Source organism: Anas acuta, chromosome 1 (genome assembly GCF_963932015.1).
Source record: "Anas acuta chromosome 1, bAnaAcu1.1, whole genome shotgun sequence".
Taxonomy (NCBI): domain Eukaryota; kingdom Metazoa; phylum Chordata; class Aves; order Anseriformes; family Anatidae; genus Anas; species Anas acuta.
In genome coordinates, this window is record NC_088979.1 from 5,407,944 (window position 1) to 5,431,780 (window position 23,837).

The window sequence follows — 23,837 nt, forward strand, 5'->3', positions numbered from 1 at the left end:
CACAGAAGTCCATATATTGCTGTGCTCTGCACTTGTGGCTAGAACAGCATTGGTATCACACTGATGCTTTGTCTGTTTCTGAGCAATACTGGCACAGTATCAGGACTCTAACCCTCAGAAGCAGCAGGCTGGGGGTGGGCAAGAGGTGGGGAGGAGATATCATGAGGGCAGGTGACCTAAACTGATCAAAGGGATATTCCATTCCATATAATGTCAAAAAAAATTAAATAAATAAAATTAAAAAAAAAAAAAAGTGTGAAAGTGGAAGGAGAGGAGGAGCTCTTGTTACTAAAAGGTCTGTCCTCCCAAACAACCACTACAATTACTTTTTTTTTTTTCCTTCTTTCTTTTTCCTTTAATTAAATTGCTCTTATCTCAACCTATGGGTTTTTCCCTCCCTCCCTCCCTCCTTTCCTCCCTCCCTCCCTCCCTCCCTCCCTCCCTCCCTCCCTCCCTCCCTCCCTCCCTCCCTCCCTTCCTTCCTTCCTTCCTTCCTTCCTTCCTTCCTTCCTTCCTTCCTTCCTTCCTTCCTTCCTTCCTTCCTTCCTTCCTTCCTTCCTTCCTTCCTTTTCATCATATTTTCTCACCTTCTCCCTTCCTTTGAGGAAATGTGAGCAGTGTGGTGGAGTTTAGTTGGCCTTTAGTGTGAAACCACCACATGGGTACATCACCATCAGTAACTGTATGGATCAAGGGCTGTTCTGTAATATGGAAGGCAAACCCCACCACACACCTCCTTACTACATACACAAATTCTTTTCTCCTACAGATTTCCACCATACTGCCAACTTAGAGCAGACTGTGCTTTTTGATATTCCTCATACAGTGGTGGATGCTGTGTGAAAGTACACAATGAAGCACATGTTGCTGCTCATGTCCTTTCAAACTTTACAGTACAGATGAATATAATCTCCAGTTTAAGAGTGAGTGCCTGTATAGAGGCTGTAAAATTTATATGATGCACAGCCACAGACTCCTCTAAATTATGCTGGATGATATCTGTTGAAAGACATGATCTCTGACATCTAGGCTTGGATATCTCCCTAATCAGAACCTAGATGCTTTTCAACTAGATAGCAAGATGTAAGGTTGAGTGTCCTTATGTAAATATTATTTCACATGAACTTTCTTATTCTGGTTCTGGCAATATGTATTTATTTATATTTTTTTTTCTTAAAGTCTTTTGTAGGCTGTTTTCCAAGGGAATAGACTCCTAGCATAAAGGCACCACAGCTGCACTGGGACCCAGCACCAGCCTATGAAGTGGAGGCAAACACGTTGTAGGTTAGACAGAGGCAGAAACCAAGCCAATAATACTACATTATTCACTGCTTGATTTGATTTCTGGTCAGCAGTACAATTTCCCCAAAATGAACTGTGACATTTCTTACAGCTGCCTCCTCAGCATATAAAATAGGATCCTGCTAACCTGGGGCTGCCACAAGGGAAAATGTTTGCATGCTCTACCTCTGTACACAATGTAAGAAAAAATATCCAATTCAACTATGTGATACAGTTCAATCATAATGATTCTCTTTTCAGAAAACAGAAAGGACAATAAGTTTAAAAATGCATGGCAAGGAGCCATTCTTGTTATCATTCTATAATTTGATATAAGCATTATCCATTCTCAATATGAGTTTATGATTGCAATCTTGTATTGAACAGATGCTGAGCTTAATAGAAAAATAGGTTAAAAATGGCATCTTACTGATGGCATTTCATGCATCTCTTTTAACGGAGCCACCCTTGTTACTTTCCTTTTCACTTTAGTTTATTTTTTAACATGCACATTTTTTTCCTTTGATTTGGTTCACTGGCTTCGTCAATCCTTTCACAAAAAAAAAAAAAAAAAAAAAAAATCCAAAATACCAATAAAACAATAGAAAATTCTAATAAAAATGCTCCCCAATTGAGGCAATTTCACAGAAGAGGATCTACGGCTTTTTTATAGCATGTTGCACCTGTTTTGTTTCTGATATTCACTTAATATAAAGAATATTTTTCACAGTAAAGTCTCATATTGTTGCATGCAAATAGTCTGTCAAGGATCAATAAGCAAGCTATAAGCAAGCTGATTTGATTTTCTCTCCTTATATAGCACTTTCAGATTTTTTGAATCAACATCTTGTGATGACAGTGCTAAAGGTTGCCTCAAGTTATAAGTGTAAGAAGAACTTAAAATAACTATATTTGTACCCAATATAGCAAGATATTCTATAGTATATTCAATCAGAGAGGCATCTTTTTGAATACCTTTGTAGTATCTCATTTATATTGTTAATTATTTGATTTGCTTTATTATTATTTTTATTGTTTCATCAAAATAATGAGAGAACTACTTGATAATCTATATTTTACTTTTCATTACATCAACAGAAAACAAAACACGGTAAAAACAATATAGTTAAAAATGGCTAAATTCCTCAGTGCTAACTCCAGTACAAGATTCTGTTAGAGATAATAGGAACAACTTCAACATAGTAAATACATTAAAAGTCAGCAAATTGTTAACTTTAAAACACAGTAACTTGGATGGAAGACAATCTGGTCCTGAAAAACATCCTGATACCTCAACAATATCTCTAAAACACATCAGGTTTGAAATTCTGTGTATGTATTTTAACTCTGACACCACATATATTTCTGCCAAGGTAGTGTATGAGTTTTAGGAATGAGAGATGAACTGCACTGCTGAAAGAAGTTATGCAACCTCATTTCCAACACATTCAGAGGTGTGAACAATTGACCTAAAACCTAAGTATGTTGCAAAGGAAGGTAAAAGACAAACCATTTTGTTACAGTGTGGATGATGCTCATTTGCAAGGGCAAACTTGTTTCGGAAGCCACGATTGAATGTTATGCTAGTATTATAATGAATTGAATTAATTTTTAATTAAATAAATCAATAATTAATAAATAAATAAATTTAAATTAAATAAAGAATTAAAGAATTAAATTAGATGTTATGGTGTTACTAAATAAACAATCCAAGAAAAACAAACATTCAAACACAACAAGTTGAAAATATTAAACTGTAATGATTTAAGACAAAAATGACTTACTTACCAAACCATCAGTAGTATTTTGATGCCAGTTTTCTTAACAGCAGTTGGAGCCTGGGGAAAGAGGAAGCAAAGAGAATTTTCTCAGTTGCTTTACACAGCAAGGCAGGAGTCAGAGGAAGGTTCTAGTGAATCAGATGGCTCAGGTGAGTGGAGTCATCTCAAGCACATCAGTATAGATGTAGCTTCCCTAGTCCTCTGTGATGACATGGATTTACAGCAGAAGGGCATATGCTCACAGGTTTTAATGCAGATAATCATGTTTTTTGCAGTTTTATCTTAACAATACTTATCTATAAAATGAATAGCTGATGTGTTTTATAAACTATTACAAAACTACCAAACTACACAAAATTAGATTTCTTAAATTTCTGTGGCATATTATAACAGTTAAACAATTTCCTATAATCATAGGATATCTGGGGTAAGTCACCCTTCCTGATTTAAGTTCTGTTCTTCATCAAGGACTTGACTGCACATCACTTCTGTTTCTATTTAACAGGTGAATTCAACAATATATATTAAACACAGTTAAAATCTTATGTCTTGTTTAGTAACACATTGGACTACCATAAAAATAAAGGCCCCTTGACTTTGTCCCTTGATGCCATACACTGAAACACAATAACATGTAAAGAGAGAAATCCATATACATACACGTATACATATATATATGTATTAATTTATGTATGCATTCATTTAAATACAGCTATACATGTATACTTATATAAATATGTATTAACCAATATGAAATGTTACTCTGAAAAAGTCAAAAATTCAATTTCTGCCTTATAGCTTAATTTAATATTTGAAAGTTTATTGAAAACACACCATTGGAGTAGAAATACTTCAGCTCTTTTTTGAAGTTTCAACTCAGAAACTAATTACAAAAATTAAATCAATTCAGGGATTAAAGAACAAAGTCATTAAACTGACACAAAAGTTAATAATAAAATTCCCACTGACTTTACCAAATGAAGATGTAGGTCCTGTTTTTAGGAACAAAAAGTTTAGGAACAATACGTGTTTTTAGGAACAAAGAGTAATTAAATTGTATGTCCTTAAGGGGAAAAAAATAGATAAATAAATAAATATTTATTCTGTAGATATAATTTTGTCAGAATCAAGGGTTCGAGATATTTTAAACAAATAACGTACTGTATTCAGTGATTGCAAAACATGAAAATTAAATGTTTAGCCCTCCTCTGGAATAATTCTGTTCTTACCAAAAAAATAAGAGATATTGCTCTTTACAGATACCTTAAAGGAGGCTGTAGAGAGGTGGGGGTTGGTCTATTCTCCCACGTGCCTGGTGACAGGACGAGGGGGAATGGGCTTAAGTTGCGCCAGGGGAGTTTTAGGTTGGATCTTAGGAAGAACTTCTTTACCGAAAGGGTTGTTAGACACTGGAACAGGCTGCCCAGGGAGGTGGTGGAGTCACCATCCCTGGAAGTCTTTAAAAGACGTTTAGATGTAGAGCTTAGGGATATGGTTTAGTGGGGACTGTTAGCGTTAGGTCAGAGGTTGGACTCGATGATCTTGAGGTCTCTTCCAACCTAGAAATTCAGTGATTCTGTGATTCTGTATTTATAGTAGCAGAGCGATTCCTGTCTCGTAGGATATTTGCAAAGTTAATGAGTCTAATCCCCTAGCCCCATCTCCATAGGCATCATTCAGCTCTCCACAAAGCAGTGGTGGGTCTGGCAATTCTCTTTATTAGAAAATGAATTCTAATACTAATAAAAATAAAATTCCAAGAAGTTGGTGGGAGTTACTGTATTAGATACCGTGCACAGGCATCCTAGAGAGAATCAAGCTGCTGCTTTATTTTCTCAGATCTTCTATTCATAAACTGATTGATTTAACAAAAATTTATGGGTCAGAGAAGAAATCACAGCTAAAATCAACATAGCTTTAGGCTGTACTAAAATATGTGTTAACTGAAAAAAAAAATTAATGAGGCCAATGCAGATTCAAGATGTTATCAGACTAAAATGCTTATTATTTGTAAATGCAATGGTTAAATAAGCATCTTCAAACGCATTATTTCAGAGTATAAAGCCTGTTAAATGAGACGATAAAATGTTGGGGGGGTAGGGGGAAGGGATAGGGAGGAGGAGGTTAAACAGCTGTCACTAAAACCATTTCAGAACTTTAAGCAGTGGCAACAGTAAAATATGGCACTCTACACAATGTAATCTCAACTCTGTTTTCCTTTAATACCACTCAGGCCCCTACTCTGTGTAGAGAGGCTTAATACCTTATCTGAAGAAATCCCACTCAGTCTTCTTCACAAGCAGATAATGACAGAAAATATCCCTAACAGCATTAGTCATTCACAAACACTGGTAAGCACGGTGGGATTTTTTTTTTTTTTTTTTGAACATCATTTTATGCTTCTCTGGTTCAGAACTTTAATGAATTAGATTGCATTTCTGGTAGGAGGCTCTATGGGATAAGAATTTCAAATAAATATCTACTTCAGTTAGATGTTTTCAAGCTTTTACAAATTCTTTCCTCCAAATGAGTTGATCACATCATAAAAACAGAGAGATAAACATAACAAAATTAATGTAAATAAGATTTTTCCTGGTTATTTACCAACCGAAGTGCTAAACTTTGATTAATTGTTACTAGTGATGGCTTATTCTACTCAGGATCAGAAACACTATATTTAAAGACATTAAGTCTGAGGAGGTTTTTATGTTGCTGTTTGTTTTATTCCTAATATGCATTATTTTACAATTTCAAAACCTACTCTGAAGCTGCATTTACTTATGAGATGGTTGCAGATGTGGGTCAATATCAGTCTGAATTTGTCTTCAACTCACACTGAGCAATTCTCTCCATTTTTACTCTTGACAAATAGTTATTTAAAAAAAAAAAAAAAAAAAAAAAAAAGGAAACAAGCAAACAAAAAAATAACTACCTACTACTTATTTTCAACATGTCAAACCACACACTGAAACTATTGGGGTAAGAGTAGTACCAAGCACATGAAAAAGCCATCCGATGCAACAGACCAGATGTGAATAGAGTCATGACAGGCAGTGAGAGAAAACAAAAATTAATTAAAATTAATTGCACAAAAATTAAGAAAAATAAATACTATCAATGGACAGTCGGTATATGTTATGGAATATTTGTCAAGAGGCAGCTGACCATACACATGGAATTTTATGAAAGCAGGGCATAACGTATAAATTTAATATATCAATATGAAGTTTTGTAGAATAATATTGCTCGTCCAGGATGGGGCAGAGTGTACCTTCAGCAATCTGGCAGACTACATGATACTGGGGTGAGTGTCTGGTACATCAGAGTGTCATCCTGCCATCCAGAGGGACCTTGCCAGGCACCTCATGAAGTTCAACAGGGAGAAGAGAAGAGTCCTGAACCTGGGCTTTTCTCCAGGCATCAGGGTGTGCTGGGGGCTGCCAGGAAAACAGTTTTGCAGAAAAGAACCTGGGATTCCTGATGGACTCCAAATTGAACATGACCCAGCAGCATGCTCTTGCCACAAAGACCCATTGTAATAATAAGGAAACAGAAAGTTGGCCATAGTGAACACACTTAAGATTAATAAATCACAGAGAAGGACATTTTCAGCAAGGTCTGTCATGTGCAAGAAAGTCTGCTGGAAAACCAATAATATAACATCAGCCCCAGATCTTACATCAGTCATGCAGCAATGCTAGTTCTGCTTCCAAAGCAGTATTATTGCATTAGCAGCACCCTAACTAACTAAAGTTTATTAGCCATGCATAAATAAAGGATTATAATGTTATAACATAATGCATTTCATACAATCAGCATCTTTGTGCATACATGTTGTGAAAATCATTAATTACTCTACCTGAGATTCATTCAGCTCACAGAATAATCAAGGATAAGGAAGTACAATTACTTTTATACTGTTTTTGTTGTTGTTGTTGTTTGTTTGTTTGTTTTTGTTTGTTTGTTTTGTTTTGTTTTCCTTCGTGAATTAATTGTTGATGTTTTCTGACCACTCCACTAGCATATTGTGATGCAGACAGAAGAATGCATAATCTGTTTTCTTATTCTGAAATTGCTAGAAACTGGTGATGGTGGGAAATTCATTTGCTTCTTAAGCAATTGTAGTGGGTTGATGTGGCAAGGTTTTGGTAGCAGGGGGCCATAGGAGTGGCTTCTGTGAGAAGGATCTAGGAGCTGCCCCATATTTGGTAAGGGCCCCGCTGCTGACCAGAGCTGAGCCAATAAGTGATGTTGTTTTGTGCCTCTGTAAGAGTATATTTAAAAGAGGAACAACAAAAAACAAAAACAAAAACAAAAACAAACAAACAAACAAAAACAACGCTGCACCACACAGCAGCTGGGAGAGTGAGAGGAGTGAGAAACAGCCTTGCAGGTGCTAAGGTTGGTGAAGAAGGAGGGGAGGGGTGCTCCAGGCACTGGAGCAGAAGTTCCCTACGGTCTGTGGTGAGGACTATGGTGAAGCAGGATGTCCCCCTGCAGTCCGTGGAGGAGACCACAGTGGAGCAGGTGGCCCTGCACTGACGGAGGCTGAGGCCTGTGGAAGACCCCTGCTGGAGCAGATTCCAGGCCAGACCTGTAGCCCATGGAGAGGAGACCACGCAGGAGCAGTTGACCTGGCAGAAACTGCCTTTGGGGGATCCAGGTTGGAGCAGTTTGCTCCTGAGGGATGGACCCTGTGTACAGACCCATATCTGGAGCAGTTCTTGAACAGCTGCTGCCTGTGGGAAGCCCATGCTGGATCAGTTCAGCAAGGACTGCATCCCGTGGGAGGGACCCCCACAGCACAGGGGATGGGAGTAACTGAGAAGGAGCGTCAAAGAAGTGCTATAGACTGACCATAACCCTCATTCCCCTGTTCCCCTGCATTGCTCTGGGGAGGAGGTGGAAGAGGGTGGATGGGGAGAAAGGTGCTTTTGGTTTCTTTCCTTTGTTTCTCGCTTCTCTAGCTTGTTAGTAAGAAAAAATAAATCTTACTATCTCCCTATGCTGAGTCTGTTTTGCCCGTCACGATAATTACTGTGCAATCTTTCTGTACTTATCTTAACCCTTGTGCCCTTCTCATCATATTTTCTCCCCATTCCTCTTTAAGAAGGGGGAGTGAGAGAGCAGTTGTGGTGGAGCTCAGCCACCCACCCGAATAAAACCACCACAACAATGTAATCCAGAGTTTATCCACTTGCATTTAGAAGACCACAAGGCTGAGGTTCATTTAATCTACCTTTAGTCACATAAAAATGAGGCTCTTAGTATAAACCAGGCTTCTAATTTCTTTTTATAAGCTATGGAGAGACACAACCACTTCCAGAGAACAATTCATTCAACCTTAAAACAGATGACTAAGATAAATGAAGCACTGTCTGAACATTCCTGTTTTATTTAACTGACCTGATGACTGACTTAGACAAGACCTCTAACATTTATATGGTTAATAAGATACAATTGATTCTACCTCAAAATACATGGATCTCATTTTCCTTCCATGTTCTACCATGTGTTCACAAGAGAGCATTAAGGGAATATCATTTATAAGAATAAATAGCAGGTATTTGCATAAGGATAGTGCAACAGATATTCTCATAAAAACATGCAGGAAAAGTGAGGAGGTCCTGGTCCATTTGCCAGCAAGGTACATGGCTGTTCTGCTATAGCAGTTATTTGGTGTTAAAATTAAGACTGAATAATCACGTCCACTGAGCATACTATCTAATTAGTACTAATCAGACAGCCAATGATCCTGATGTAGGCTCTGCATGCTACAGATATGTAAAACTAAAATGCAAGTGTTTCAATGCATATTTAGTAAAAGGAGGATTTCTACATATTACTTCCAATATACATAAGTAATTGGCAGCCCATTACTAGCTAATTAGGAGTAATGATAACCTGCTTAACAAAAATAAACCTCAGATTTTAGAGGGGAAAAAAAATGTGTCAAGCTAGGAATTTTACTAAAATCTCAATCAGTTTCTGAAGACACAAGTCAAAAAATGCATGGAATATATCAGCCTATTCTTGCATAACCACAGTCCCATGCCACTAAACTGCTTCACAGGGTGCTGGAGCTGGCAGTTGTGGCCATGCCACCACCCAGCAGCCATCAGGAGGGATCAATCCTGCAAGAGGATGAAGCTTCCAACATTTTGCCACAGCCAAACATGTAATGCTTCATTGTGACTGTTTTTGACAAAATTCCACCTGAGAAAAGCAAAAGCTCTTTCTTAGAAGTTTGAGATCCATATACTGGCAATAACCAAGGTGGCATTAGAAGAACCTTGACATTAAGTCACCATTTATAAGTTATAAAGCTGTGCATAACTTTGTTGTTCTTTGTTTTTCTTCTAATTTGTTCTTCAAATTATGAGTGATCTAGAAATAATCTCAGCCCAAAAGACATCAGCGAAGGAACTGATGTTCTGAAGTATGTTATTTGCCTTTACTAATACAGGAGTAACATCTTTTCAGTTGAGGGTTTGGAAGACTACAGCAAGAATGAAGAAATGTGAAATGAAATTCAGTTGTCCACAGAAGATATACTTCTGATTAGCCCCTGTAAACCGGTAAGCAGTAGCTTATGTAAACAACAAAGCAGAGGTAAAAAGCACACTAACATATAACCTACCATTAAGGAAGAGCACAAATCAAAGGACACAAAAATTTAGATTTTTCTTAAATCAACATGTCATATCTGGTCAAATTTCACTGATAGCTCTAATTATATGTTGGTACACAAATATTTAGAGGGTTGTATCTCCAAAGAAGATTCTCTTCCCCCTCTTTTACAAACCAGAAAATGGAAGGAACTCATACCCCACCAGCAGGGCTGCTAATGGAGTGGCAGCAGCCCCTGGCTGATACGGAGCAGATGTAACAGCCACTTCTGCAAAGTGCTATGACACGTACAGTGGGATTTATCTCACTTAGATTCTGGTGTCCTCAGTGCAGACACCTGCATTCGAGATAATCACCTGGGCCCCCATCAGAGTCACTGGAGAGAAATAGGCACATTCAGAGCTTGACTCCCTTAAATAGATGTTTCTAACCTTGGACTTACACAAATCTGTCCCCACTTTTGTTTCTAATCTCGCTACCATTCTTTCCAGTCTAGACAAACAGCTGCATTTCCTGCAATGTAGTGAGCACAAATAGACATGGACTCATAGAAGCTTGTTACTGTCTTATATTTAATTATTTTTTTCTACCCCCAAAAAAGCTTATTTTTGTTATCCTTAGAAATATTTCCCTATTTCCTTTATGCAACCCTTATTTTCAGAAATTGACTATGAACCCACAGAAGGAACTTTATTTTCACGACAGCCTCTTCATCAAAAATAAATCTAAAAAACAAACAAACAAACAAACAAAAACAAACAAAAAAAACATTTAAGGACTTAAAATGAAGCTTCATATTCATTATTTTGTTCCTTTTTGTTGTTATTTCATTACACCTTTAATGCCTTAATGAACAGTATCTAATTTTGTGTCTTGATGCAGTGATGTGATCTTGCCAATGGAAGTGTTGTTTGCACCTTTTTCCCTTTTTTTTTTCACAGGCATTCAAGGAAAAGATGCAAATATCTTGGAAAGAAAATGTTTACACAGCAGTAAGGTCTGGTTAATATAGACTTTTCTCAGAGTTATGTTAATTCTCCAACCCAGGGTGTGGTGTAAATGCCTGAAGTAACTAGGAAAATAAAACTAACATTCACACTTTTAAGGAAAAGGTACAGCATTGAAGAGGCTTTCAGGGTAGGGCATAACTGCATTCCCTAGGCTCCCAACCTTAGATGCTATCGCGCTGGGGAAACTTGGTGTGCTAGCCCTAAGGAACACCACGGAGCGTGGAGTGGAGTGGAGACACCACGGCTAGGCTCTGTAATCAGGTGGGGCCTTGATTGTTCTTGTGCACAAAGCTGCACTTTTTGCCACCCTGAGCCAAAGACCTGTCATGTTTTGACAAATGCTGTACCCTAGTGTACTTTTTGCTCATTATAATATCATTATAATACCAAAACACACCTCCATCCCAAAAGCTACCCGCCTCCAAGGTGCGACCACCCCTCACTGAGCATGCGCCCTGAATTTCTTGGAGCCTATTACTTTAAACGGAGACGGGAAAACTTTACACCAATCATAACTAAGATATGCTTGACTAGAGCCACTCAAGCTCCACCTAAAAGATAGAAAATAATATAAATTGGCCCAAGAGAGAGGGGATGTTAGGGAAGATACTATCGTCAGGGGAGATACCATCCTGAGGACATACAACATCCTTAGGACCTCCTGACTCCTGGGATCAGTCGACAGGCTGAGCCTCTCTTCCCCCCCCATTGGGACGCCTTTGGGTGAGATCTGAATATTTGCTTATAAATCTCTATAGAGTCTTTGATCCTTTTAACGCGTTTATTTCTAGGCTGCGCACCTATAACATCTGTAACACCTGTAACACCTGTGTATTTCATGCATACTAGCTTGCTTTTGCAGATAGTCACTATCACCGGCAATCCAAAAGAACCTGATTATCTGTTGCTGTAATAAACCATACTTGATTGCATTGTGATAGCTCTCATTAATGCAACTAGGGTGAGGGTGGTTATCCGTGATAGTTCAGTGTTCTGAATCTAACCAGACACCCAGACGGTTAATGCATTTTTGGTGAACGTCTGAACGGACCCCCAGGTGGTTATTACGTTTTTGGTGAATGTCCGAACGGACCCCCAGACCGTTAATGCGTTTTTGGTGAATGTCTGACTGGACCCCCAGGCGGTTAATGTGTTTTTGGTGAATGTCCGACTGGTTCAGTACTCTGAATCCAACCGGGCCCATAACGGTTAATCAGCTACACCCCTTTAACGCGACACAGGGATTTCTAGAGGTTGCTTCTTAAAATTATATATACTTTTAAACAGATGTTTTGCTGCTCCTACTTTTATTTTAATTTATTTTGACATGCTTTGGAATACGTGTCTAATTTTTATATATATATATATATATATATATTTATATATATATATATATTATTTATTTATTTATTTATTTATTTATTTTTGTTTCTCACATAGCTGGATATGCTATGTCCTTGTTTTCCACAGGAAGGTAACTCACCACGGGGTCCCAAAGATTCCAAATTTGCCTGACCCTGGAAGCACTCCTGCACTCCTTTCTGGAACCTGCTTATTTTATTACAAGAAACAGAAAATAATTGGTCCTTTTTGATCTTTTCTCCACACCATGAAATAAACATATCATTTATTTTTTTTTCTTTTTGTAAGAGGATTATTTACTGTTATTGGCCTAATCCTCCTCCTCTTCATTATCATCATGGTAGCTGGAGGTTTTTGCTGAAATGTCCATGCATAATCAGTTTACAGCTAGAAGATAAGAGAAAAAAATTATCACCCTGAATACTTTACAGTTTTCTAAGACTGTAAAGGAAGGAACAGGAAGTCTGAGGCTTGTTTTGACTGCAAATGCACTATACTAGAGGAGGACATGAGCTTGCTTTAAACACTGTCTCGGGTACCAAAGCACTCTGGCCACAAACACTCAAAGGAGGCTATGGGTTAATTTTCTCTCTTGAGAAGCAAAGCAAATTAGCCCATGTGCTGCTCACTGCTTCCTTGGCTCAACTGTTTTCAGTATGTGAGCTGGGGACTCTTATTGATGTCCAGTACTGCAATGCCAACCAAGCTCAATGCCAATAGAAAATTACATATATCCTAGAACAGCTGGGAACAAAACCGAATGCTGCAGCCCGCTTCCTTAGTGGGAACAGTGTGCAAGAAATCATAGATGCCATCACACTGCAGGGATCTGAAGAATAAATGAAATCAGTCTGTTAAAGAAATTCCTTCATTGTAAGGGGTCTCTAAGGACTGACCACGCCACCGAGCTCCATGCAGTTCCCCCGTTACAGTGTCTAAGTCAGGACAGTAACTGCTTTCAGCAGAAAAAGCACAGGTGTATTGTGAATTTATGATAAAGGTACCATCTGCCAAACAGCTGTTTGAAGCTGAAAAAGTTGTGAGAATGCCAGGCAGCTTTTGCCAATCTTTAGTGCTACAGTTTAAGAATTATTTGAAAGAATCTCTCAGGAGATCCATGACCGCTCTGAGCTTTCTCTTTAGCTGTAGTTGATAAGCCTCCCCATTACCTCTGGATCTTCAGTTACTACTATTACTTTTTGGTTAACAAAGATAAATTATTAAAAAATAAATAAGTAAATAAATTATGTTCTATGTCAAGGTTAAAGCCAGTTTTGAATGCTTAAAATGTAAGCTATGAAATATGTTCAACACCACTGATTAGCTGTCCTCGCTCAGGAAAGGCCCCTAGTTTATCAATGTGAAAGCATAATATTGTATCTACGTCATATCCTGTCTTTCTAGGAAATATTTAAACAATAAATGACTGTACTAGAGGATTCACAAATTTTAAGGCTGAAAGAAACCATTAAACCCTGCCATCAAAATCGCAGTTTCACCCAGTGCCCCATAACTTGCATTTAACTAAATCATTATACCAGAAAGGCATCCATTCTTGATTTAAAAACTGACTGAGAGAAAGTATCACCTATCTTGATGTGTTTAATTTTAGTGCCTTCTGTCAGTTACATGAAAACGTATACAATTTAGTTCAATTCCTACTTTGTCCAGTTTCATCTGTCCATTGTTTCCTTTTGTGTATATCAACTACACTATACTACCACTAGAACAAAACTTTGGTGTAAAGAGTATAAGTAATTTACTGTCCCCAGTTTCATAAACATAACAAAAATGGGACTACAGAAAAGTTGATGATTTTTCTTTTTAATATTTAGAGTTATTTTGGGGAGTATTTTTTCTCAGAGTTATTCAACATTTCTCTTTTATAATTCTACTCTTGAGAATATGAAAACTTCTGATAGCAGCAGTTCCTATAGAAAAGAAACATAAAGGAGAATTCTTATGTGATTCCTAAAGCATTACAAGCAGAAAGAGAGGGAAAACTTTATCTCTTTGTACTCACTATTATATCCTTCTATTCAGGTTTAGGTAAAAAAAAAAAAAAAAAAAAAAAAAAAAAAAAAAAAAAAGCTTTTAAAATAATCTTCTTTTATGTAAAGTCAATAGCTTATATTCTGATTTTCTGATAACATTAATGTATTTGCTTATTGATTATTCAAAGTATTCATGCATAAAGTCTAGGGATCACATTTGAGAACAGCAATACACTGTGTTTCATTTTCTGTCACAGACGCTTCGCTCACTTAAGAATCTTTATCTAGATACACAGGACAAAACTCAGAGAGCTGCATTATCTACAGTTTGTAAGAATGAACAATGAGGGAATTAAGAGACTCTCCAGCCTTCAAAACGAAACAGAGCAAGTTACCTTTTGCATTATTATTATTATTATAATGCCCCATGGCTGTAGTGTCTGAGCACTTTACAATCTTCAGGTATGTTTATCTTAGTCTCTGTGCTCAGTAGGGATGTCCACAATTCAATGGAGAGAACAAGAGAGAACCAGAAAGTCAGGACCAACTGTATGAACAAGAATCTGCTTCACAAGATATGAATTTTTGGCAAATTTCTATAGTGACCTTAAAAAGAATATGTTGCTGAGCTGCTCTGGAGCATTACCTATTACTGTATGCAATACGCTTCACAAGACGAACAAATATTTTCTTCATTTGCTTTGCATTACATCCTCTGTTAAAAACTGGCAGTAGTATTACTCACGAGTATTTTTTCAGTTTCTTCATTTGTAGCTAAATTCATAAATCTTAGTAACTATAAATGTATCTCAAGGTCAGAGTTACTACAATAACCCATTCATTTTGTTTTCCTTTCACTAAATCCATTATCTGAACAAATCATTAGGTGACCTTTTTAGTTACAGCAATTCAATAAAACTTACATTAGATGGAGTTTCAGGAACATTAGTCTAATGTGCTTTAAAAGATCACCTTCTCTGAGCGATATAATAAGTTTGTGTGAAAAGCATAAAGCATGTAATATGTAATAAAATCTGGCCTTTAATGAACCATCTAGAAAAAACTGACTTGTGTTATAATTCAACAGAAAACCTCCTTTAATTAATGGATAAAAAAGCCAACATAAGTTGCTGAATGTTACTTTTGATTATAGATTCAGCTTGTTTTTCTTTTTTAATTGTATGCTCCTGATTTATGCTGCTCAAGAAATTACAGTTTAAATGACCTTGGGTACAGGAGTAATATGCTTTGAAAAGCAATACTTAGAGCTAATTAAAAGGGCTCTCTGATTACCGGTTAAAACCAACTGCACTGGTGCACAATTTTCCAAAGTGATATTCAGGATTCTAAATTTAATAAACTTACTTAGATGTTTGATAGATGCTGACTTTCTTCAACAGATACAAGACTAGGAAATACCTTGTGGCCAAGCAGATAAACAATAAATAAAACTTAGCTCCAGCTATTAAGTAGGAAATTTGCATCAGGGAAGATTACACAGGCTCACAAAAATCCATGATTTCCATTAAGAATACAGAATATTACATCTGATTCTCCTTGCGACTAAAGCAGGAATAATCAATTAAAAAACAGCCAGGATTATCTACATCTCATGCTTTCAGATTTCAGTCTAACTTTCTTTTCTAGTCAGTCCAGAGATTTCTGTATGCAGAAAGAGCAACAATAGTCACTTGCTACCAGTCCAGCGTCAACCATCAGTCATTTCCCCTGCAGATATATGCACACAAGAACATGAGCCAATTTGAGTAAAGGTCAGGACACATCAAAATATTGAACTAAGTTCCCACTGCTAAAGTACAGAAGTAGGGTTTATTAAGAAGACTTGTATTCATTCAGTGTGTGTGCATTTCATTTAACTCCATATTTTCTAAGTAGATGGGTGCCCATAAATCTTTCAGAATATTCTCTGGGTTCCTCAGCTACAGAGGAGGGACAGTAATTATTTCTTTTTCTCAGTCACTATGCCTATGACTCATCTGTAATAAACATTGTGAAAATGTGTACAAAATTTCAGGATATACTAAGGAATTATTTCATAAATTACAAACAATATACGACCTGTAATTTCAACACAAAAATTCCAATTCAGCAATAAATAGATGATATGTAAAGAAATAGACCAAATATGACTACTAAATGCTGAAGTTATTTTTCAGATTGAACTTTTAGTTAATAGAATTGTTCAACCACACAACAAATGTAAGTACACCATGGGGGCATATTACTTCCAACAATAACCACTTGTTTGTTTGCTTGTCTGTTTGTTTTGTTTTTCACAGAATCACAGAATTCTAGAGGTTAGAAGGGATCTCAAGAGATCATTGGGTCCAACCCCCCTGCCAAAGCATGTTCCCTATAGTAGGTTGTCTAGGTAGAAGTCCAGATGGGAAAAAATTTTGTTGAACAAAATGATGTAATTGAATGTGATGAAGCTGATTACATCATTTACTTTTTTTTTTCCTCTAACCTAACCCATAAGCCACTCCCAAACTACCAAACTACATTTAAACAACAGTATCCCTTTGCATACTCTATCATTAATTTCACAGTACTATGGGGTATTTTTTTTTCTATACCAAATTATTTTGTAAACCTTAATAATCAGAAGAGCATGGGCTTTTCTTATGCATGAGCTTGATGGGCCAAATCAAAGTATTGGTCAGTTAATTTTCCAATCTGTTACACCAGGCAGTAGTAATGAGTTATGTATGCATAAGGGGGGCGCCTCTGGTTTTAGTTAGGAATCTTATTCATAATCTTACGTTTCCCTGAGAAGCTTTTGATGCATGTTTTTTGGATGCAACTTAACAGCATTTATTCCTTCTAGAAGTAGTGTTTTTTGTGAAGGCTTATTTGTTATTATCAAGCAAATTACTGAAATATGTTAAATGACCTGTTAATTTTACCTTGCTGTTCTGTGTAATTTAGGAGATTTAAATAATTGATTATTAAACATCTGCTTAAAATATGCTACATTACATGTTGATAGAGATCAGCCCATGAAGTATTTTACTTCAAAAGTTTATTTTCCTTGGGTGAAGAATTAGCAATCCACCTCTGTTGAAAAAAAAAAAAAAGGCATTTATAAGATTAATTTCCAGTCTTATTAACTAAGCTATCTCCATTTTTCATTAACACCTAAAATATTCCTACAATTTCATATCTATCTCTTTTAACTCATTAGAGAATTAATACCTCATCTTAAAAAGATTTTTTTACTCTTTTTTGTTCCTAATAATAGCATTTTAAATTAGAAAAATAATGGCCTCATTTTGCTATTTTCTAAGTCAACCATTTTTCCCTTGCTAGATAAATTCTTTAAAATTATTAATTTGTGCAGACAACAATAATGAAAAGCTGTACCATTTTAATTATATTTATTTTCCCTAGGCAACTAGGCAGTTAATTGTTTAAATTACTAAGTTAAAACACAATGTTAAGTAACAGGAATGCCAGCATTGCCAATGACTTCAATGGGAGCAGTACTGAGTTCATAATTGGCTCTTTAATTGCAAAACTCACTCACAAGGCCTATGAGCTTTTAAAATTCCATTTAAGTCTTTAAGAGTGTTTAATAGGCCTTATGCATTGTACAGATTTTGAGGTGGCTTTCAAAATTTCCACCACAGAAAGTATATTTGATGCAATATATATATATATATTTTTTTAATGCTTCTTTTGGTGGAATATATATTCTCTGGCTATATTTCTGAAAGATGGGAAACACACTGCATTCACAAGTGCTGCAACATATGAATATTGGTGATGTCAGTGCTTTCCAGTCTTCGTGATGCTGAGACAAACTGCAATATGATACATGCTTTTGTTCTATTACACTTTTTTTTTTTTTTTTTTTGGTAGGATCTTGTCCCACCTTCTACCAGCAGAACCATCTTATATCCAGTGGACACCATAAAAAGCTTCCTTAATGATAATATTGAACACTTTTAAAGATAAGTCCAGTGGTACTTGTGCATTTATGTTTTTTGCTAACTTGTACTTAGAACTGAGTTACGATTTGATTTAGAAACTAAGGTATTTTGGGTTTTATTCAACTACATAGTATTTCTTTGCCGAGTTCCTGGAGGCAATGTTAAGGCACATGCAGGATAAGGAGGTGATCTGAAACAGACAGCATGGCTTCACCAAGAGAGAATTGTACCTGTCCAATCTGGTGGCCTTCTGTGATGGAGTGACTGCATCAGTTGACAAGGGAGGACTGACCTATGTCGTCTACTTGGACTTCTGTAAGGCCTTTGACATGATCCGACACAACTTCCTAATCTCTAAATTTGAAAGATACGGATTTGAAGGATGGACCATCTGGTGGATAAGGAATTGGCTCAATGGCCGTATCCAAAGAGCTCAGTGGCTCCTTGTCCAGGTAGAGACCGGTGACGAGTGGTGTTTGTCAGGGGTCTGTCTTGGGACCAGTGCTTTCCAATATCTTCATCAATAACATGGACGATGGAATTGAGTGCACCCTCAGCAAGTCTGCAGATGACACCAAGCAGAGTGGTGCAGTTGATACCAAAGAAGGAAGAGATGCCACCCAAAGGGACCTGGACAGGCTGGAGAAGTGGGCCCATGTGAACTGCATGAGGTTCAACATGTTCAAGTGAAAGGTTTTGCACCTAGGTCAGGGCAATCCCAGACAAGAATACAGACTGGGAGAAGAACTCATTGAGAGCAGCCCTGCAGAGAAAGACTTGGGGGTTCTGGTGGACAAAAACCTTGACATGAGCTAGCAGTATGTGCTTGCAGTCCAGAAGGCCACCTACATCCTGGCCTGCATCAAAAAAAATATGACCAGAAGGTGGAGGGAAGTGATTGTCCCTCTCTACTCTGCCCTTGTGAGGGCATATGGAATACTGTGTCCAGGCCTGGAGCCCCCAGCACAAGAAGGATGTGGACCAGTTAGAACGAGTCCAGAAGAATACTACAAAGATGGTCAGAGGGCTGGAGCACCTCTCCTATAAAGAAAGGATGACAGAGCTGGGCACGTTCAGCCTGGAGAAGAGAAGGCTCAGGGGAGACTTCATTGAATCCTTTCAATAATTCAAGGAGTCTTATTAAAATAAATAAATAAATAAAATGGAGAGGGACACTTTACTCAGATAGATAATGATAGGAGAAGGGGAAATGATGTTAAACTAAAAGAGGATAGATTCGGACTAGATATTAGGAGGAAATTCTTCACTGTAAGTGTAGTGAGGCCCTGATACAGGTTGCTCAGAAAAGCTGTGGATGCCCCATCCCTGGATGTGTTCAAGGCCATGCTGGATGGGGCCTTGATCTAGTGGGTGGCATCCCTGCCTATGTCAGTGTGATTGAAGTTAGATGATCTTTAAAGTCCCTTCAAAACTGATTTATTCTATGATTCCTTCTAGAAGATGTTTGGAAATTCTTTACTGCAAACGCTTCCTTTATAAAACGCTGATTTAAAATAAGTAAATAAATAAATAATGATTTAAAATTCCAATTTTACCTTTTTGGATAAATAGTTGCATAAAAGATTTCATCTGGCTACACTGGAATTTCTATTAAAAAGGAAAAAACAAAGAATAACATCCCAGTTTCCCAATAATTTAGCAATTTTGCACCAAGAAGTGATAAATTTACAAAACTGTCTGTTATATCCCTTGATGGAAATTAGACCAATAAAATAAAATAAAATTACAAATATTTCACAGTAGGAAAAAAAAATAAATAAAGGGAGACAGAGATAGAGATGTTACAAAATTTTGAAGACAATTTGAGACAAAACTTAAGTATCCACTTATAGTTCAATTGCAACAACATTATAGCTTGACTGAAATAAATTACAGCCTTTAGTTCAACAACTAACTTTAAAGGCTGTATCTTTTATAAATACTCTTGAAGGGAATATTTTAGATATTAGCCTTCAACAGCAATGCTTCCCCAGGAAGTATCATAATCTCTGTCCAATATTAATACAGCTTGCTAAAAAATCCAAAATATTTTTCCTTGAATGCTATTTTTGGCACTGCAATAAATTAGGTGCACACATGCTTTTGAGAATGCATTGATAATTTAAGTGCTACAAATAGTCACATATGTAAAAGAGATGCCAAGGAAACAAATGTTACAACCCTCAAAGACTTTGCAACTGTTGATCCAAAATGCAAAGTGCTTGGCAACTTAAAGGATGAAGCTGTGTTTACTAATTTTCTAGCTGGGAGGTTAAATAGGAAGGAATCAAGTCTGAAACATATGTGAGCAGTCTGGCTTACCCGCTTTTGTAAGTCCCCAAACAGCTGGTGTGGAGAAAACCTACTGTTGTGTATTGCTGAGCCACTGATGGGGATGAGGAGAAACAGTCAGTGACAGTTTTCAAAGATTCCTCTTGTAAAAGTATAGAATAGAGCTCTTCAGTAAAAAGCTCCATGTGGTCCAGCCTTTAACTGGAAACAAGAACAATTAGTGTTTTTAACAGATTCCATAGTGACTTTAACTATTCATACAGGGTGATGGAAATTAATTTCTGGAGTCCACGTTAATAACTGAATGAACTTTAGTGTTGAGAACACTCACTTTATGGAGTGTAACTAGCAAAGAAAAAAAGAAGCATTGAAGGGACAACTATGATGAACGTATAAGGACTATATACGTGAGTTACAACTCTGAAGGCAAGAAAGAGGTGTTGGAATGTGATATATACTGATTGTACATTTAGAGAAAAGTGCATGGGAGAAACAGAAGGCACCACAATACAGTGACAGTCATTTAACTGAACTATATGGTCAAGGCTAAGTCAACATCAAGGTATGATGGTATTAACAGAAATGAGGCAGGAAATAGTTAGGACTACATGGTAGAGACCCAGACATTTTCTATCTAGCACCACGTGGGTCTACTTTAATGAAGAGAGGTTTTAACACATGCCAGTCTAATTCATAAAAAGATCTCAACCAAAGATCACTGTAGGGAAAGCCAGACCTAGAATAGTTTGATCCTCCTGTTCTTTGCTACAGTCCTAATGAAGACAAATGCAAACACTAAAAATCTTTGGTGTTTTTGGTGGTGGTGGTGGTGGTTTTGGTGGTGGTTTCTTTACCTCTGTAGCCTTTTCTCTAGACCTTCTGGCTAAGGTTACACCACCTAGATCACAGGACCAACATCCTTGAAGCCTGACACTTCATTATATTCAACAGTCTCCTTAATGCTTGCCAAAGGGTACTTTCTTCCTTCTTGCTTCCCTTCTATCTTTCTTTCTAGCTGCCAATCTCTACCTTCATGTCCCCCTTGTCAGTTTGCTGCACATGCATGCACATTTCTTCCATTGCTACGTGAATCCTTTCTTCTCTTTTTTTTCTATGTTCTGAAATGTTCTCTATGTACTGACATGTCTCCCACTATAAGAGTACACTGAGTCATACCAAAAACATGTAGCCCGGGTCTGGGCATTAGCAGGTGTTAAGAGAAAATAAGATAAATTGTCTTTGATAGACCTATCATAGTTTTCTGGAATTATATTTTGAACCTGTTACATTCTTCACTTCCTCAAGCAATCTAGGTACTTTTTTGTGATTAGTGATAATGTATTGTTATGTTTGTCTTTTATCCTGACTTCATTTTTTTTTCAAGCTTAAGAATTGTGTTTTTTATTCTCACAAAAAACTTTTCTCCTTTTTCTTCCTTTTTTTTCTTTTTTTTTTTTCCTTTTTTTTTTTTTTTTTCTTTTTCTTCTCTAGTCTTTTTTAATTGGAGACCCATAATTTAGGGCTCAGAATGACATACAATATTCAAGATATTGTTATTCTGTTTTATGCATTGACAAATTTTATTCTCTTATTTTCTTAATTTTGTTTATGATAATTGCTATGATCTTGATAATCTTTGAACCAACCTAAAACCTTAGCTATTGACAATTATTCCAAGATCACTGCCATTACCTCATGGCAGGGTATGTGTATATACCCTGAGTATGCTGATTTATACCTTCCCTACCTCCTGAGATTTTCCAAAAAATTAAACAAGAATTAAACAAGATCAGAGAAAATAAGTTTACAGAGTGCCACCCAAAATGTGAGCTATATTTCCTAGCTTTGCTATGAAAAACTCTCATAGTCTAGATAATCATGTCTTACCATATTCACTTGCTCAAATAAAAAACATCAAGATATCTAAAATGTGACTGGCTTTTTTTTTTTTTTTTTTTTTGCCGATGACATGTACTTGCTTATTTCTTAGCTTACAGCAGTATTTGCATACCTAAATTCAATACCAATGGCAAAAGAAGTAACAAAGCCTTTATTTCACAATTTTTTAAGTGCTGTTTCAACTAGGTGTATCTGAATTAGTTAATATCAGACTAATTTAGGCCAGTAAAAATCTTTGATGACAGTTGTCCAACCCTTGCTCAAAGCAGGTTGAGTTTCAATGTTGGACTGAGTTGCTAAAGGCCTTTTCTATGTCAGTTCAAAATAATTTCTACAGCTGGAGATGCACAGACTCTGAAAAATTGTTCTTGTTCTTATTGCTACTTAGAGTTTCCCTTGCTGTAATTTGTGCCTATTGCTTCTTATCCATCATTCACTGCACCTGTCTCACAGACTGGCTCTGTTTTCTCTCTCTGACCCCTTCCTTCCTTCCCTTCTTAGATATTAGAAGATAAAATTCCCCCTTTGTAATCTGTTTTTCACACTGAACAAAAAGCCACCACCTCAGCTATCCCTCTTACATTACGTACTCCAGCCCTCTAGCCAACTGCACTTGTACCACTTTGTCTATCTATCTCTTTTTCTGAGAAGACCACCAAAATCCATGGAGCTCTGTAGTTGAGATGCTTTCTAGCCAGCTGTCCCCCAGCCCATATCATTGCATAGAGTTAACTCCATCCCAGGTACAAGACTTTGCATTTCTTTTTGTTACTTCATGTTACTTCATGTTCCTTTTGTGTACTTCATAAATTTTCTGTAAGCCCATTCCTAAAGTTTGTCAAAATCCCTCTGAGGATCAGTCCTGCCTTCCAGCATATTAATTCTGCTCCTAAATGTGACGTTTCTTATCAGCTTGCTGTTTTCTGTCCTGTGGCCTAGCTCGTTGATTGTGAGTAGCAGACCAGTATCAGCCTCTGAGGAACATCACTTGTAACTGGCCATCAGTAGGACTTTGACCATACAATACAACCTGTTTTTTTCAAGACTTGCTCACTTAGCTTGTCAGGAAATGTGAACCAATTCTGAATTGATATAGTTGGTTTTTGGCTTTGTTTTTCTATTGTCACTATGTTGCTTTATACATGGATTGTTACTTACATCTTGGTTACAATTCTTACTTTAAATTTCATATTTTTAAATTCTTGACACATATTTAAACATTTATGTCTATATGAAAGGTAAAAAAGGAAAAATAAATAAATAAATAAAAAGTTCCATCTTACTAATTAGCTCCTGAAGGTAAATTAGAGAATGAACATCACTTTACATTTTCCTCTTTCTCAATTCCCTAATGCCAATATATTATCCCTAAGAGTTTCTGGTAGTTTCTTTGCAGCTCCAGCAATGCCTTATTTACCTGCTTTATAATGATTACCTGCTGCTTTTTTTCATCAGGTTGTCTCATCTGGAACAGAGCACACATACTGCTTATTTTAATTAAGGGTAACTGAAGTAGTATGCATTTTATATTTGATCCAATCTGGTAACAAGCAGTGCAATTTACCCCACAGCTGTGTACCTAGGTTGTTATTGCTTCAGGCAGCTTCTCTGCTGCCAAAGGTGAGAAGAAGCACA

General features: G+C 36.8%; 1 protein-coding gene across 1 annotated transcript in view; it reads right to left on the reverse strand.

Annotated features, from left to right (window-relative positions):
* The window catches only part of TENM4 (teneurin transmembrane protein 4), a 1,646,934-nt gene that overhangs the window by 1,415,284 nt on the left and 207,813 nt on the right, over positions 1–23,837 (reverse strand). The window contains exon 2 of the mRNA XM_068654787.1: positions 3,070–3,119. The gene's annotated coding sequence lies outside the window, so the exon portion shown is untranslated. The remainder of the gene's footprint in view (positions 1–3,069; positions 3,120–23,837) is intronic.